Source organism: Odocoileus virginianus, chromosome 18, assembly GCF_023699985.2.
Source record: "Odocoileus virginianus isolate 20LAN1187 ecotype Illinois chromosome 18, Ovbor_1.2, whole genome shotgun sequence".
Lineage (NCBI taxonomy): Eukaryota > Metazoa > Chordata > Mammalia > Artiodactyla > Cervidae > Odocoileus > Odocoileus virginianus.
The window spans coordinates 36,432,220-36,450,266 of record NC_069691.1 but is presented as its reverse complement, the minus strand read 5'-3'; the positions used below and the strand labels follow the sequence as shown (position 1 = coordinate 36,450,266).

The 18,047-nt window shown below is 36.3% G+C and overlaps 1 protein-coding gene across 2 annotated transcripts in view; it reads left to right on the top strand.

Moving 5' to 3' along the window:
* The window catches only part of MLLT3 (MLLT3 super elongation complex subunit), a 285,782-nt gene that overhangs the window by 171,751 nt on the left and 95,984 nt on the right, over window positions 1-18,047 (top strand). The window lies entirely within an intron of this gene.

Genomic DNA, 18,047 nt, shown 5'->3' with positions numbered 1-18,047 from the left:
AGGTGATTTATTTAAATGAATGTAATATCAAGCAGGCAGCCTCATCTATTTGGTTGTTTCTCAGAATTGAGGTCAATTTTATGTCATATTTAGTGTTTTTTCCTTTCCATTTCTTTGACTCCCACCCCCCCCCCCCCCGCCCCTCACCAAAAGTCTGGAGAATTAAATCATGAAAGTAGAACAGACATATAAATGATAACTAGAATGTCCAAGTCATGAAATCAATTGGAAAGTATGGTCATGATAGTAGAAAAGTTATTTATGTCACTCAGCATACTTCATGGTTAATTTATAGTTTAACGTCTTCTGAAAATCACATATGTTGTTTGAAGGACAATTAAAGACTTGAAAATATGCACCAAAAAAGCATCTGTGGTATAGATCTTCCTGCCTTCATTTGCTCCTTTCTTCTAGGTCACCTGTTACCTGCTCAGTAAGGAGGGAAAAATATAGAGGCACGCTTTTCACTGAGTCCAAAGTTCAGATACTTTTACTGCCTAAGCTGAGCAAAGGCTAACCTGAGAAGGAAACAGGTAGATATCCCTGGAGTGTGGAACAGGAAAAGCTGTGATGAGTGTTTGAGTTGTTAGCGCTGGATGGTGTGCCGTGTTGCTTTCGGCTGACCACGCAGGAGCAGCGGTTCAAACTGCCCCTGCATAGGAACTTTAGTTTAGTCTTGAAAGGAAATGCTGTAGTATCTGAAAGAAAACCATCACATAGCCCTGCCCCTAGCTCCTGTCTCCAATCCTCACACACACAACAAATAGCCAAGAAAAGAAGAAATTGGAGAATTTCAATTTAAGAAAAGAACAATTCTTTTCTCTTTTTAAATGCAAAAATACTATAATTGAAAACTATTGGTTCACTTTCTTTCACCTTTCTTGGCTCAGGTGGTTCTTTATGCCCTAGTTTCAAAGCTGCACAGAAAGTTTATCTAATATATCTGAGTCCGTTCCCAGACTCCTAGGATGGTAAAGGAATTTTTGTGTTGATCGTCACCACTGGATGTTTTTTTGGTTCATACTCTATAATATTACAAGAAAAACAGTTTGGGAGGAGGAAGTAGAAAAGGGAAAGGGAAACAAAGATTAACATTCTATTTTCTAAATTTTTCTTTTTCTGTAAGTTATAAGAAAACTTGACAGTGATTAGGATCTGTAGTAGCAGTTTAGAAAATAAATGTCTGAGACTTTTAAAATAAATATTTGTTTTATTTTTGAGGAGTGAGGACAAATGGTAGATGGTTTAATATAATATCCTTTATTCCACAAAGGACACAGCCATGGTATGTGGTATAAAGAATGTTTCATTTGAAATCTAAAGGCACAAATTCAACTCTTGAATCTGCTACTAATTTACCTTGGGCTGTAGATTGGTATAAATCTGAATTATCCCCTTCCTTCCGAGATTATTAAATAAAATGTGGTACATAGTTAAGCAGTCAGAAAATAATTTTATTCATTGACACAGCCTCTTTTTTCTATAGGTTTTTTATTATGTTTTGGTTTAAACCACATTGTTTATTACCTAGAAAGGTGAAAATGAAAGATTTCCATTTCAGGACTGACATAATGATGGTTTTCTGCTAAGAAAGAACATGCTTTAGCCTCAAGAAGGAATCTGGGTGTTTTTTTTTTTTTTAACAGATTTTAAAATAAATGTATGCTAACTTTAGAACAATGTAGACTTTCTAGAAAAGCAAAAAGAAGAATCATTTATAATCCCTCTAGTGATTGTAATGTGTATTTTACATTGTATTTTTCATGTAGATAGGATTGTACAAAATGTTTGTGTTTTGCACTTAATATATTAAACATGAATTTCATACATTTTAGACTAGATGACTTACTTTATTTTTGTTGTTTATAAAAACATATTCTCAAACTTAAGAGTATTGATGTAAAATTTTTGGTTGTTTGTTAAGAAGTTACTGGTAATGTGTTCTGTGTTTTTGTTTGTTATTATTTTGTCCTTATGCACTCAGCTCCTCAAAATTAAAGTCACTGGCTTAAGGTCTAAATACTATAGATGAAATTAGAGACAAAAGAACTTTGTGAAAAAGGTTTATTGTTGTTTCAGTGGGATGGGCCAAATTAGGTCTGCTATTTGGAAAAATTTGTATTTTAATATAGATTATTATAGGTGTAGATTTGGTAGCTTGTCTTTGTAAATGCTGTTTTTGCCTTTCTGCCCTTTATAGGGTAGATTGGAGACCTGTGGGTAATATGAAATGGTTATGTCATTCAATTGTGTCCAGCTCTTTGCAACCGCATGGACTGTAGCCTGCCAGGCTCCTCTGTCCACAGAATTCTCCAGGCAAGAATACTGGAGTGGGTTGCCATTCCTTTGTCTAGGGGATCTTCCCCACCCAGGGATCAAACCTAGGTCTCCTCCATTGCAGGCAGATTCTTTACTGTCTGAGCCACCAGGGAAACCCTAAATATAAAAAGACATTAATGGAAGCGTTGAGTAAAATAAGAATGCCTTATCTGTAAAACAAACTAGTCCACTCAACTATAGTTTGAGTAAAATGGGAATATAATAACAATTCGGTTAACCTTGCAAATTTTAGTCTTCACATGAACTCTGGGTGACTGAAGAGATGGATTTGAGTGGGTTATACAGACAGAAGTCTGCTCATACTGTGTCCATGGTGTCTTTGGGCAAATTAGAAATAAACACTTCCTCCTCTGCCTCATGAAACCCTAGACCGGGGAACATGGCATGGCTAGGATGAGCACGGCTGGACCTCAGCTAGTCCTTATCCCATTGGCCAAGCATCCTTGTGCACCATCTGGACAGTCATTTACAGTCATGGTACTATTTATGAGTCCAGGCCAAAAAAGTAATTTTGATGTTAAAACTGTCTTGCCTGAGATAGTCTAGACAGGAGTGATTTATTATTTCTAGGGAAATAATAAATAAAACTTTTTTGAAAATTTGTTCTCCAGTTTTGAATGGCCATGTCCTTTCAAGGTTTAGCCTGGCTGCTTATTCTGCCTCTCTGCTTTGTGTTTTTTACCTTATGATACTATTATTTATCATCCACAGATCACTATAAAGATCTGGTTTAAGTACAGGAAGCAAGCAGGCTTTTGATCAGACATTGTGCTAAACCAGGCTAACACTTTGAAAGGACATGACTACAAAAACTGGAAGATCAGCTGAATAATATAGCCTTTGCTATTGGGAATTTCACACAGTAGGTGGTGATTTATTATTTTTTTAAGTAATGATGAAATAAAGTGGGAATTTCCTTTTTGATAATTTTGAGCTCTGAATGCTATAGTAAAGAGAGCATCAATGTGCTCCAGATTAGGGTTACTCTAGAGCTTAACAGTGACCGTTCTTGCTTAAGAATGCCTTCCACTTTGTTCCGAATTTAAGATGCAGTTTATCTGATCTGACTCTTGACATGGTAAAGAGCCTGCCTGCAATGTGGGAGAACCAGGTTCGATCTCTGGGTTGGGAAGATCCCCTGGAGAAGGAAATGGCAACTTACTCCAGTAATCTTGCCTGGAGAATTCCATGGATGGAGGAGTCTAGTGGGCTATGGTCCATGGGGTTGCAAAAAGTTGGACATGACTGAGCGACTAACACTTTCACTTTCATAGTTCCCTTGGGCTTCCCAGGTGGTGCTAAGGGTAAAAGCACCAGCCTGCCAATGCAGGAGATATAAGAGACACAGGTTGGGAAGATCCCCTGGAGGAGGGCATGGCCATTCCAGTATTCTTGCCTGAAAAGTCCCATAGACAGAGGAGTCTGGTGAACTGCAGTCCGTTGGGTAGCAAAGAGTCAGACACGAATGAAGTGACTAAGCACAACACATGGATAGTTCCCCAGGCTAGGGCTGAAACTAGTTCATGAGTCTTCTTTCCCTTATGTCCCTTCTGTGTTTTTTCCCTAGTTAATCTTCCTCCTCTTGATGAAGAAGGGCTCCATTTCTTATGTCCATCGTGCTCCCTGCCACGGTCAAGTTTCTTGGGCTTTTCTTCTTCTCCATCTATAATGTCCCCTGAGGTCATCTTGTATGAATCTTCCTTTCTATTCTTCTCCTGAAGGGATTTTTGTGGTTTATATACATACTCCTGATTTTGGCTTCAGTTCTTTTTTTCTTTTTAATTGGAAAAACATGTTATAGTTAAATATTTATTCTGATTTACCTTTCTTAAAAGAAAATGCATTGAGGTTAAAGATGTATGCGCCTCTGACCTGCAGAGCAACACAGGGGTGAATGTTTCACAGCCACAAAGATCTTCCTTGATTAATCAGCCCTGAAGGTAATTATAAAACCTATATGGATTATTGTGATAGGTGGTCACTTTCTCATGGTTTTATGTTCTGAACACCTTATTCTGATGTCTTTTGATGAAGAAAACATAGCATAGCAGTGGAAAGAGTAGACTTCTCTAGCAAACAGACTCCCCCCCCGCCCCCCACCTCCCCACCAGATGCTGGCATTGGCCTTAGTAACTGTGTAACTTTGGACAAAGTACTAACCTCTATCCTCCTGTTTCCTCATTCATAAAAGGAGAAAAGCACGCATTTACATGCAGTTTTATAGTTGAAGAGATTCTCTGAAATAATAGGTCAAGCTTCCTGCTTTGTAAACGCGTAAGTGGTCAAATACTGAAATGATTTGGCCAACCAAGGCATAGTGGAGTCAGGGTTGTTGTTCGCTGTTCTGGCATATTCTTTCTATCATAACAGAGGAATGTTAGTTTTCTTTTAAAAATGCAATTAAAAGAGACAAAGTATTAAAAATAAAACAAATCTCCAGGGTCACCTCTTTTAGTGGCCTTCAGGCACCAGGACAAGCTTATTATACACAAGTCCCCTCCTGAAAGTGTTAGTTGCCTAGTCGTGTCTGACTCTGCGACCCCCTCAACTGTAGCCTGCAGGGCTTCTTTGTCCATAAGATTCTCTAGGCAAGAATACTGGAGTGGGTTGCCATGCCCTCCTCCAGGGGATCTTCCCAGCCCAAGTATTAAACCCAAAGCCCTTAATAGATAAATTGCCAGAGTAGAGCCATGCATTTGCTGCTGGTAGCCGACTTTATCCTTTTGTTTCTTGCTTTGTAGACCGAAGTTCTCGTATCTTGTGTCTGAAAATCCAATTTCTGTAAAGAAAATGATAATTAGGAAGTTGTTCTCCCACCACCCAAATTTTCTTAAGCCAGCATCAGCTTATCTGTGGGGATGGGTTGCATTTTCATTTTCCGTGAATTAGAGACAAGTATAATTTTTGGAGTCTTTTTTCTCAGTTGAATAGCAAGGGTATGTATGACTTTAGAAGTGGTTTTTCTTGGCATTAACCAGCATGTGAAAAAGGCTGTAATAAAGTCAACAAATACATTTGTAATCTCCCAGGTTTTTGAAAGTAGAGATGCAAATAAGTCATGGGGTAGGAGTGATTTTGAGTGCTTAGATATTAAAAGATTTTTCTCCTCAGGGTTGGAAAGTTGGTTGGTAATATGCTTTATTAGAATCAGCTTACTGAGGCTGGCTTGCCACTTCTTTGGGAAACTGCTTTTAACTTCTTGAGATTCTCTCTCTCCCTCTCCCCCCCCTCTCTCTCTCTCTCTCTCACACACACACAGGCATACACACATGCCCCCAAATCAGGATACGTGACCTGAAGATGGTTCAGAATATTTGAATCTGGGACAGGTAGGACAGGCTCAAGATGCCTTTGGCTGAAATCCAAGATGCCTTTCAAGTCCTATAAGACTTCTGGCAGAAGAGTTTTACCCTTTTTGTTTCTTGCTTCATATATTGAAATTCTCTGAACAAAACTGATTTCTCTTTCTTCTGAAAATCAAGTTTGAGAGGACATTCTTAAGTGTTGCTAAGTCTTGTCCTATCCCTTGTCTTCAGGTACCAATCCGTGTGTGTGTGTGTGTGTGTGTGTGTGTGTGTTTGTATTTTTTTAAGCTTAGCACTTGCTTTATCCTTAGAAAGCATAAGCACTTTTAAAATATTTGAGGGCCTGATATGGGCCATACTTAATGCCAGATGCTAGATATACAGTGAATGAACACTGGATTTTCTTTCTTTCTCTCTTTCTTCATACCAACTCTACTCTTCATCAGTTTCAAGGGAAAAGGCATTCTCATCTTCTCAGAAAACTAAAATAACCCATATCGGTTTCTTTAAAAAAAGAAAAAGGAACAGAAAGAAGAAAGAAAGAAAGACAAATGTCTACGTGTTTGTCCAGGCTGTCTGGGTGTGCTTTTAGGAGAAAAAGCTGCAGTACTTTGAGTCATTTACTGCTTTATTCTGGGGGACCGGAAACTTTCTCACTGGACCCCATTGCTGTCATACCCCAAGCAGGCTCTGTGGGCTTCTGAAGACCAAGGATAGCAAAAACATCAGCGTTTTCTCCTTTGGTCTTTTGTGTATACCCGTTAGATGATTATAATGAATGTATAGAAAATTGTTTTGTTTCTACAACAGATTCTACCAAGTGGAACAGATTTTCCCAAATAAGCAATAGATAAGTTGTTTGCAAATACATCTTTGAGTTTGTATTACAAGTTTATTGTCTTTTACTTCAACAGAAGCAATTGGTTTTAATTGAGAAGAGATGAACTAGAGCCCCAGATCAGATGTGTTTGTTTTTGTGTATGGTCTAAAAATGCAACTTCCTTTGGCATTTTTGAGATCAAACCACTGCTTTTTCTTATATTAGGAAAGCCTCGAGTTAGTTCACAAATATAACTTATTAGAAAGCTTTAGTTTGTTTTGGAATGGTGTTTAGAGTCCACTTAGAATAAATATGGTGCAGTTTAGCTCTTCTTAACATGATATGGGTCCTTGGAAAGAGAACCAAGTAAGCAAATTAAACATACTGAGGCTGCTTCTTGGACATCCTCTGATTTTGATGTCCTTCCCAGGGTTCCTTAGTCCACTGGGCACAGATTAAGACATGGGGTTCTTCTAAATCCTTTATATACTTTAATTTTTTTTTAATTTTGAAAAATCTCAAACTTACAGGAAAGTTATTAGTACAAAGAGATTTTCTTTCCTGAACCATTTGAGAACTAGTTGCCAACGCAGTGTTCCATCAACCCTGAATACATTATTTTCTGTGAACAAGGACATTCTCTTATATAAGCATGTTAATGTTATCAAAGGCAGGATTTAGCACTGAAGCACTGATATATTACCAGCCTCTACTTCTCAGAGCCCATTCAAGTTTTAGATTGTTGCACTGATATCCTTTGTTTTTATACCAGAAGTATCCTGTCTAAAATCATATGTAGCTTTGGTTATTATGTCTCTTACGTCTCTATCATCTGCGAAGAGTTCCTTGGTCTTTTCTTGACTTCTTTGAATTATTTCAGGCTGATTATTTAGTAGTTGGCCCTCAATCTGGGTTTGTATGACATTTCCTCATGACCAGATTCAGTCTATGCATCTCTGGCAGGAATATTACAGAAGTGATACTGGGTTCCTCTCATTGTGTCCAATCATACGATCATGATTTCTATTGTACCCTACCATTACTACTGCAGTATTACTCTGAACACTTGATTCAGTTGGTGTCAGCTGGCTTGTCCACTGCAAATTACTTTTTTTTTCACCTCTGTAATTAATAAGTTTTATTGGGAGATACTTAGAGAAAATATAAATATGCCATTCCTCCTTAAATTTAAGTCTGTTCTTATATTATACATCAACATGGACACACACATACACATAAATATATGTGTATACATATGTGTGTGTATATATATATATGTGTGTGTGTGTATATGTATATACTATAACACTTTTGATCTGGCATCCCCAAGTGCCTATTATAAGTGCTCAATAAGTTTGTAAGTTCATTCAAAGACAAATATTTAATTCTGTGTCTGTTTTAATTCTGTGTCTGTTAGTGGTTGGTCATTATTCCAGGTTCTAGGGGTGGTGGTAGGGGGAAACACAACAATGAACTAAGTTTGAAAAACAAAATGCATACATTTGTGGGAGCCCTGTAAAAGGAAATAGATCTTTGTGAAGGATGGAAATAATTTTGTGAGGCAGCCATTTCCAGTGTGTTCATTTGTATTAATGTGTATTCAATGAAAAAAGTATTTGACTTCACACTTTTTAAACTGCAGTTCTTATTAAAGTGCGTAGACTAAATATGTCATAGATTTTTTTTTAGCCTTGGTAATTTATTTTCTTGTATCATCATAGCTCTGCTCTTCCCTACCCTGGGGAGAACTGGTGCCTTGCACATAGCTAAGTCAGCTTTTAAGTGCAAAATGGAAATCCTAGTAATGTAGAAATGTTATATTAGTTAGCTCTACCCTGTAGTTTGTTAATTTTTTTCTTACCTTTAACCAGAGATAATTCCAGCAAGAAAAGTGATTTTTCTCATTATACATTTGGTAATAAGTATTAGAATGTAGAAACAATAAGAATAGAGTATAAGTTCCTTTCTATTAATAGAGTTGTCTCTTATTTCATTCAACTCCTATGGGTAGGACCATAATACATAACATATAATCAAACTCTCTTTTTGAATTATAAAATCATTTGGGCATTTATTCACTCAAAATATATTTGATTGCCTATTCTTTGCCAAGTGCCTACCTCTCAGGACTCTTAAAGGATTCAGTGAGACAATGTGTGTGCTTTGGTCAAAGCAGCTAATAAATAAGTGTCCATTGAGTCTGAATGTATTATTTCCCTTACTAAACTCGAGGAGTCTGACATCAGGTATTATGAGTTTTTCTTAAAATAAAAATGTTGTGCTATAATTGATATATATGACGGTTAAATGTATTTTATGTATAAATTATAAAAAGAACACCTTGAGTCCACTTTTCAACTTATGAGTGAGAGAACATTAGTGCCATTCAGATTACCTGTATACAGCGCTACAGTCCACTGTTTTGTGTCCCCCAGATGTAACTGTGCTCCTGAATTTTCCTAAGCTTTTAAATATAGTTTTACCACAATTATATGTGTTCTTATATTTGTTCAACTTTGCTTATTTTTGATCTTTATAAAAATAGTGTGATACTGAATGTAATTTTCTGTGATTTGCTTTATTTACTCAGCACTGTGTAAGATTTTCCATTGTTATTGCATATTATTGATTTCTCCGCATTATACTAGTCTGTACAGTATGATTGGTATATCTATTCTCTTGTTATCTAGATGTCTAGACTACTCCTTTTTATTTTGTTTTATTTTAAATGATGAAACTGTAGACTTTTTAGGCTATGTCTCCAGTACACATATACAAAAGTTTTTCTAGGGTGGTGGATTTCAAACTTTTATAACTCTGACCCATAGTAAGAAATATGTTTTCCATAATAAAGTAAATACCCTCTCACAGAAGTATACATAGATAAATGAGACAAAACTTTTACAAATCAATACTTACCTTTACTACATGGGACTCAATCTACTTTATTTTATACAGGTTGACTTATAAACAGCAATGCAATCCACTCTTGCTTTCCAGCCTCACTAACAAGTTCTGTTTGAATAGCATTGCTCTAAACAAGTGGTTCAAACTCTAGGACCCATGAGAATCACCAGGAGAGTTAGTATATGTGAGGATTCCTGGGCTTTGCTGCATAGTCATATTTGGTAGGTCTGGGATGGAGCTTAAAAATCTGTTTCTAATAGGTATCCAGGTAATAATGATGTTGCTGGCCTGCTGACCACATTTGGGAAATATTGCTATAGAGTATATACTCATGAATGAAATTGCCAAGTCATAGTGTTGCAGAAAGAAAGTGGGGGGCCAGAGGATGGTCACGCATGTCCCAGGCCTCAGGCCTATCCCAGGGATGGGGCATCAAGTGTGGGTTCTTGGCTTTGTGCAGAAAAGCCTTCAAGAGCAAGCTGTAGTAAAGTGAAAGAAGATTTATTAAGGTAGACACATATGCCAGAAACAGATTGAGGGCCATCTCAGAAGGCAAGAGTCTAGCGAGGAAACACATTCCACAAACAAAGTATGGGCTATCTCAGAAGGTAAGAGGTTCCAGAGTACCCGGTTGTCAGTTTTTATAGGGGTGGGTAATTTCATAGGCTAATGAGTGGGAGGGGTATTCCAACTATTTTGGAGAGGGGTCAGAGATTTCCCGAAATTGAGCCACCACCTACTTTTTGGCCTTTTATGATTGGCCTCGGAACTGTCACAGCACCTGTGAATGTGTCATTAGCTAATGTAGTAACAGTGAGCATATAATGAGGCTTAAGGTCCACTGGAAGTCGACTCATCCACCATTTTGAACCTGGTTGGTTCTAACCAGTTTATGTCATCTCTTCAACAGCTGTGTCATTCTTTTAAAAGTTGTACTCTGCACCCTTCCTGTCTCAATAGGACATTCACTTATTTAACTTTTTACTACTTTATATAGTAGTTGCCACAATTTAGAATCCTGTATCTGCAATGCATAAAGAAGTACCATTGCTCTCTTTTCTAGTTAAACTTGTTCGTCAATACCCATTATGGAGTGTTTAAACAATATCTCACTGTTATTTTATATTTAAGTGATTAGTAATAAGGCTGAGCATACATTTTAGTGGCCATTCATGTTTCTTTCTCTCTGAAATGTTTGTTCATGTCTTCTGCTTGTTTTTCTATTTATTTGTTGAAGATCTTTTTTTAATTCTGGAAATACGAATTCATTGTTGGTTATACTTGTTATAGATATCTTTTCCTGCTTTACCTATTTAGTGGCTTTTAAATTTTCTTTATATCTTTCGATAGAAATTCTTAATTTTAATGTGGTCAGATTTTTTTTTTATAGCTAGTTCCTTTTGTGTCCTGTTAATATGCTTTCTACTCCATAGTCATATAGATGATCTACTGTATTTTTTTTTCTCAACACATTTGAGAAAAGCTTTGCCTAACATTTAAATATTTTCAAACATCTGGAGTTGATTTTATGTATGGTATGAGGTAAGAGTCTAATTTAAATTTTTTCCTATATAGAAAATCAGTCCCAGAGCAATTTATTGAGTTGTCTATGTTTTATTCAAAGATCTCTGGTGCCTACCCTGTCAAATTTCAGATTTTCAAATATTTGTGAATCTGTTGGAGGGATGTGATTCAACTCTGTTCCCTTGGTCAGTTCATTGATGTCTGCAGCAATACCACAGTGTTATAGTTGCTATACTTTTATAATTGCTATATGGCATGACAAGGTCTATTACATTTTCTTTTTTTTAGGTTTAGTTTAAGTTCTGTGAAAAACTCTGTTGGAATTTCGATTGAAATTTCAATGACTTTGTAAATAGTGAGTATTTTTATCCATGCAACTAATCTCTGTATGAGTTTATTTAGGCATTCTTTAGTGTTGTTGAAGTGTTAAGATACTTCTGATAAAAGTTTAGTTTTATAGTTTGTTTATTCCTAGGAACTTTATATTTTTTAATGCTATTATAAATAGCATATTAAATGTTCCCTGTTTTTTTTGTTGATGTGTAAACATGCAGTTTACCTTTGCATATTTCTATCTTATTAAACTTATTAATTCTAATAATTTTTCCATAAAACTCCTTTTGTTTTTCATTATAGGCAGTCATATCATGTGAATAATGACATATGTCTCTCATTTTCCATTTTCTTTTTCCCCCTGCCTTTTGTGGTCCTGTGTCAGTAAAGTATTAGGTATAAATATTCCTGATTTTAAAAAGAATAATTCTAACAAATGACCATTTAGAATAATGTCTGCATGGGAATTCAGTAGCTATCTTTCTTCAAGTTAAGGAATTTATCTCCTAGTACTAACTTGTTAAGAGTGTTGATAAAGCCAATTTGGTCTAGTCTTATTAGGGACCCTCCTCCATTGGATTAATTATGTTAATATTTTATTTAAAATTTTTGCATTCATATTCTTGAGGTAAGTTTGGATATTTCTTTCTCTTACTCCTCTTAGCAAGTTTTGTACTTGGTAATATGTACTGCAGGAAGTGAAAAATGTTATCTCTTTTTCATCATTTGGAAGAGTTTCTGTAAGTTTGATATTGTCTTTTCCTATAATTTGCTTATAAAAGCTTTTGGGCTTGATACCTTCTTTGTAGGAAGATTTTAAACTACATCCTTGACTTAAATGAAGGACTATTCTTGATGTTTACTTCTTGTTGGGTCAGTTTTAGTGAGAAGACTGGTTTTTATTGTGCATGCATTCTCAGTTGCTCATTTGTGTCTCTTTATGACCATATGGACTGTAGCCTGCCAGGGTCCTCTGTCCATGGGATTTTCCAGGCAAGCATACTGGAGTGGATTGCCATTTCCTCCTTCAGGGGATCTTCCTGAACCAGGGATCCATCACAAGTTTCCTGCAATGCAGGCAGATTCTTTACCACAAAGTACTTTTCTTATGTTGTTGAATTTTTTTAGTTTTAAAAAAATCTTCATAGTCTTCTTTTGCTTGAGTTATTATGCAAAATTCTCTGTCAGTCATTTTTTCAAATGTAAGCATTAAAGCTAAAACTTTTTCTCTTAATTACTGCTCTATTTACATCCCACAAGTATTAATATGTAGTATTTTCTTAGTTCCATATGGTAAATTTGAAATTTTCCATTTTAATTTCTTTTACCTGTGAATTATTTAGAAATATATTTTTATAATTCCAAATGTCTGGAATTTTTTAAAATCAAAATGAATGTTTGATTTTTAGCTTAGTTGTATTATCATAATTTCTTCTTGAATGCATTTTCCTTCTTCCTGAAGTAAATCCTATTGAAGTTCTTTTAGTGATGTTTTCTTTTAGTGAACTCTCATTTTTGTTAACTTTACAAATTTTGCTTCTTGTCCCTCTTTTGAAAAGTAGTTTTGCTGATTATTCAATTCTAGGTTGATGTTTACTTTCAATGCTTTGAAAATAATTATTTTGTTTTTTTGAAGTCTGTTATCTGTTTAAATCAGGGTTATACCCTCAGAGGTACCCTCTGTGGAGGAAACATTCCTGATTTTTAGTGTTTGCTTATTTCTGTGGTATAAATATTCTTAATAGAGTATTTATTGGTAATCCATGTTATGTCAATCATTGTAGAGCTGAAAATAGAAATGCAGTAGCATGTAATTGTGAACTATTTCCACCATCCCGATACAGTAAACATCAATAATAACCTCAAGAAAACAGATAATAGTAAATGTAGTAAACTAGTGAGTGATGAATTTTGATTATCTGTTACCTCTGCTTTTAATGCTTTTCTTCTTATAATTTTTTTAAATCATTTAACACTTAGTAATAGCCTTGTTTGGGGCTTCCCAGGGGGCCCAGTGGTAAAGAATCCACTTGCCAATGCTGGAGACCCAGGAGACAGGGGGTTTGGTCCCTAGGTCGGGAAGATCCCCTGAAGTAGGAAATGACAAGCCACTCCAGTGTTCTAGCCTGGGAAGTGCCATGCTGTGAGCCTGGCAGGCTGCATACAGTCCATGGAGTTGCAGGAGGCAGCCATGACTGAGCAACTGAGCACGTACACACAAAAGCCTTGTTTAAAAACTGTTCACAAAATTCCCGAAAGTTTAATGACAGACTCTTGTGAGCCTGGAAATATTAACAACCTCAGATATGCAGATAATACCACTTTAATGGCAGAAAGTGAAGAGGAACTAAAGAACCTCTTGATGATGGTGAAAGAGGAGAGTGAAAAAGCTGGCATAAAACTCAGCATTCAAAAAATGAAGATCATGGCATCCGGTCCTATCACTTCACACCAAATAGTTGGGGGAAAAGTTGAAACAGTGTAAGATTTCATTTTCTTGGGCTCCAAAATCAATGCAAACAGTGACTGCAGCCATGAAATTAAAAGACACTTGCTCCTTAAAAGAATAACTATGACAGACCTAGACAGCATATTAAAAAGCAGAGACATCAATTTGCCAATAGAGGTTCATATAGTCAAAGCTGTATTTTTTCCAGTAGTCGTGTACAGATGTGAGAGCTGGACAGTAAAAAAGGCTGAGTGCCAACCAATTGATGGCTTCAAACTGTGGTGCTGGAGAAGACTCTTGAGAGTCACTTGGACTGCAAGGAGATCAAACCAGTCAATTCTAAAGGAAATCGGTCCTGATTATTCATTGGAAAGACTGAAGCTTCAATACTTTGGCCACCTGATGCAAAGAGCCAACTCATTGGAAAAGTCCCTGATGATGGGAAAGATTGAAGGCAGGAGGAGAAGGGGACGACAGAGGATGAGATGGTGGGATGGCATCACCAATTCAGTGGACATGAGTTTGAAAAAACTTATCTCTTATTGCTTTGGATTCCAACATTTTCCCTTTCCACAGCTTGTATGTCATTTTTCTATATTCTGCATCTGATGATTCCAGTATCTGAGACCCTTAAGACCCTTTTAGAGACTCTCAGATCATAGTGGCTTATTTCTTTGTGTTTAGGGATATTTTAAAATCGTGAGTTCTATTTGATTTAGTTGAACTCTGGCAATCCTAAGGTCTGAATTGAGAGTACTTTTCCCCAGTGGCAGATTTGTCAAGGCTTCTCCTGGGTTTCTGAGAGAGTCTGAAGTTCACATCTCTAAATATGCTGTAGGACCCAAGTTTCAGTTCAGTTCAGTTCAGTTGCTCAGTCGTGTCCAACTCTTTGTGAGCCTAAGGACTGCAGCATGCCAGGCCCCGCTGTCCGTCACCAACTCCCAGAGTTTACTCAAACTCATGCCCATTGAGTTAGGCCCCAAGTTTGGTCTTTAGAAACTCATGAGAATCTGGAACTATGATACCCTTTAAGCATCCTCATCTCTCATGCCTGACTGTAGCTCACAGTTCACTTTTTAACTCTTCCCTTTTCTTTTCTCTTTCCATTTCTATCTTTTTACATGCTCATCACTCTTGGAATTTTCTTTATCTTTTTTTTAACAAGCTCCACAGTGAAGAATTTTATAATTATCCAATATCTAATTGTATTCCCAAAGAGTCTGCTATATTGCCCAATTAAAAAGGCTTTTCCCCCCAAAACCATGGTATGTCTAGCAATTTCAGCATTGTGCTTTGCATTGTTAGAGACTCAATAAATATGAATTGAAGAACTATTGAGAGAAGGTGGCAAGACAGCCTAACCCTGATTGTATTTTCCCCTTGTTTAATTGTGTATCTCTTTGGGTTTTTTATTTTTGCAGTAGATTTATTGAATTTTTATATATTGGACACCATTTTTCATCTTATGCCTCCAGCCACTCTATTGTGATTAATATTATACATTAAACCTTGAAGATTTGACTATTCTTTGTGAGTAACAATTACTTATCAAGGCTCATTGTCAGAATTCCAGCTAGTACTGAAAGAGACCAAAATTATCTGGCCAATACGTTTTAGAGCTTGTTTAAGAAAATGGAAATTGTACAAAGTTAAGTATATAAATCTAGAAAGAGAAGTTATATAATTATTACTTTGAGTTTCTAATTTAAAACCACAAATGTAAACAGAAGTTTGCTTGAAACTGCAAAGTCTTCTAAATGTAACTTAAACAGTACATAATTATAATTTAGACTTAAAGCCATAGCAAGTGAGGGAGTGGTATATAAATAGGATCATTTTAAATGAGATTGAATTGGGAAACAAAAGTATTTTTTAGTACATAGAACATAGCTAAAACTAATCATTTGAGAAAGGAAGACATTTGGAAATTTACTTGGAGTATTATTTTGTAAAATATTGAATATTCTTGCAAATGATACTTTACAGGTAAATTTTGTGTTTACATGTACTTATAGTACTTCAATATATTTTTAATTTCGAAGAAGACATATTTTAGGTTTACTCTTAAGGCTTTTGAGCAGAAGGCTAGGAAATGAAAATTTAACTATTAATTCTGTTTACTTTAGAACTGAAAGAAAATTTTTTCAGTTGTTTCCATTTCTCAATTGTGAATATGATTTATAGGTTTTGTTTTCTTCATCTTTTAATGGTCTTAGTATAGTGAATAAAATTCAAAATGCATCTAAGTATCCAAGCTAAATTTGTAGCTTAGAAGTTGATTATAGTTTGCTTTGGAAAAAAAAAAAGAAGAGATAACATTGAAACCACATCAACAGAAAGTTAAAAATTCTTAAAGAGATGGGAATACCAGACCATTTTACCTGCCTCCTAAGAAACCTGTATTCAGGCAAGAAGCAACAGTTAGAATTGGACATGGAACAATTGGATATGGACTGGTTCCAAATTGGGAAAAAAAGTACATCAAGGCTATATATTGTCACTGTGCTTATTTAACTTATATGCAGAGTACATCTTGCAAAGTGCCAGGCTGGATGAGGTTGAAGCTGGAATCAAGATTGCTGGGAGAAATATCAATAACATCAGAAAAATGCAGATGACACCACCCTTATGGCGGAAAGCAAAGAGGAACTAAAGAACCTCTTAATGAAAGTGAAAGAGGAGAGTGAAAAAGTTGGCTTAAAACTCAGCATTCAGAAAACAAGGATCATGGCATCTGGTCCCATCACTTCATGGCAAATAGGTGGGGAAACAGTGACCAACTTTATATTCTTGGGCTCCAAAATCACTGCATATGGTGACTGCAGCCATGAAATTAAAAGATGCTTGCTCCTCGGAAGAATAGCTATGACAAACCTAGGCAGCATATTAAAAAGCAGAAACATTACTTTGCTGTCAAAGGTCCATCTAGTCAAAGCTATGATTTTTCCAGTAGTGATGTATGGATGTGAGAGTTGGGTCATAAAGAAGGCTGAGCACTGAAGAACTGATGCTTTCGAATTGTGCTACTGGACAAGACTTTGATCTCAAGGAGATCAAACCAATCAATTCTTAAGGAAATCAACCCTGAACATTCATTGGAAGCACTGATGCTGAAGCTCGAATAATTTGGCCACCTGATGCGAAGAGCTGACTCATTGGAAAAGAGCCTGATGCTGGGAAAGATTGAAGGCAGGAGAAAGAAGGGATGACAGAGGATAAGATGGTTGGATGGCATTACCGATTCAATGGACAATGAATTTGAGCAAACTTTGGGAGATGGTGAAGGGCAGGGAAACCTGGTGTGCTGCAGTCCGTGGGGTCTTTAAGTGTTGGATGGACCCAACTGAGCAACTAAGCAACCACATAGCAGTGATATAGTTGAACAGTTTCTCTTTTTATTTTTCAAACACAAAGTTTATTTCACAAAATCTCTGAAATGTAAATGGGTACATGAAGAGGAGAGAATGCAAAAGTACATTTGGGAGGTTGAAGGCATGTATTTTCTGCCAAAATAATGCACTTATATGGTTTAAAAAATTAGCAAAGGATGGTATTAAGAAAATCCAGAAGTCCTATATAGTATTCTTCCCCAATCTTCTTTACATTTCCTAGAAGGAAGCACTTTAACTTTCTTTCTTACTCTTTTCTTTCTTTCTTTTTTTTTTAGTTCTAGGTTTACTGCCTAAGTTTTTTTAAGTTTCCAAACTATGTGCTTATGCTTCTATTTCTGTGTGAGAACCCAATCTGTTTGCTCTCTTTTCCTCCCAGTATGATACCATTTTTAATTCTTACCTTGGATATAGCTTTCTGCATGTTTATTTCTTGTTCCACTGATCATGGACTTTGTTTCCTGATTGTAAACTTTGTAGCCTCAGGGTATACTAGAATTTCTTTCCTTTCTCTGTTTATATATCTACCTTTCATGTTTATCATCCACTTACTTTTGCATTGTCACAGGTGATAACAGTGTCTTATATAATAAAAGTTTTACATTTTCTGTGCCAGTCTGTAGCAGGAATAGTAATAATAATTCAGTTCAGTTCAGTCTCTCAGTCCTGTCTGACTCTTTGAGACCCCATGGGCTGCAGCACGCCAGGCTTCCCTGTCCATCACCAGCTCCTGGAGCTTGCTCAAACTCATGTCCATCGAGTTGGTGATGCCATCGAACCATCTCATCCTCTGTCGTCCCCTTTTCTCCTCCTGCTTTCAATCTTCTCCAGCATCAGGGTCTTTTCAAATGATTCAGTTCTTTCCATCAGGTGGCCAAAGTATTGGAGTTTCAGCTTTAGCATCAGTCCTTCCAATGAATATTCAGGACTGATTTCCTTTGACTGGTTTGATCTCCTTGCAGTCCAAGGGACTCTCAAGA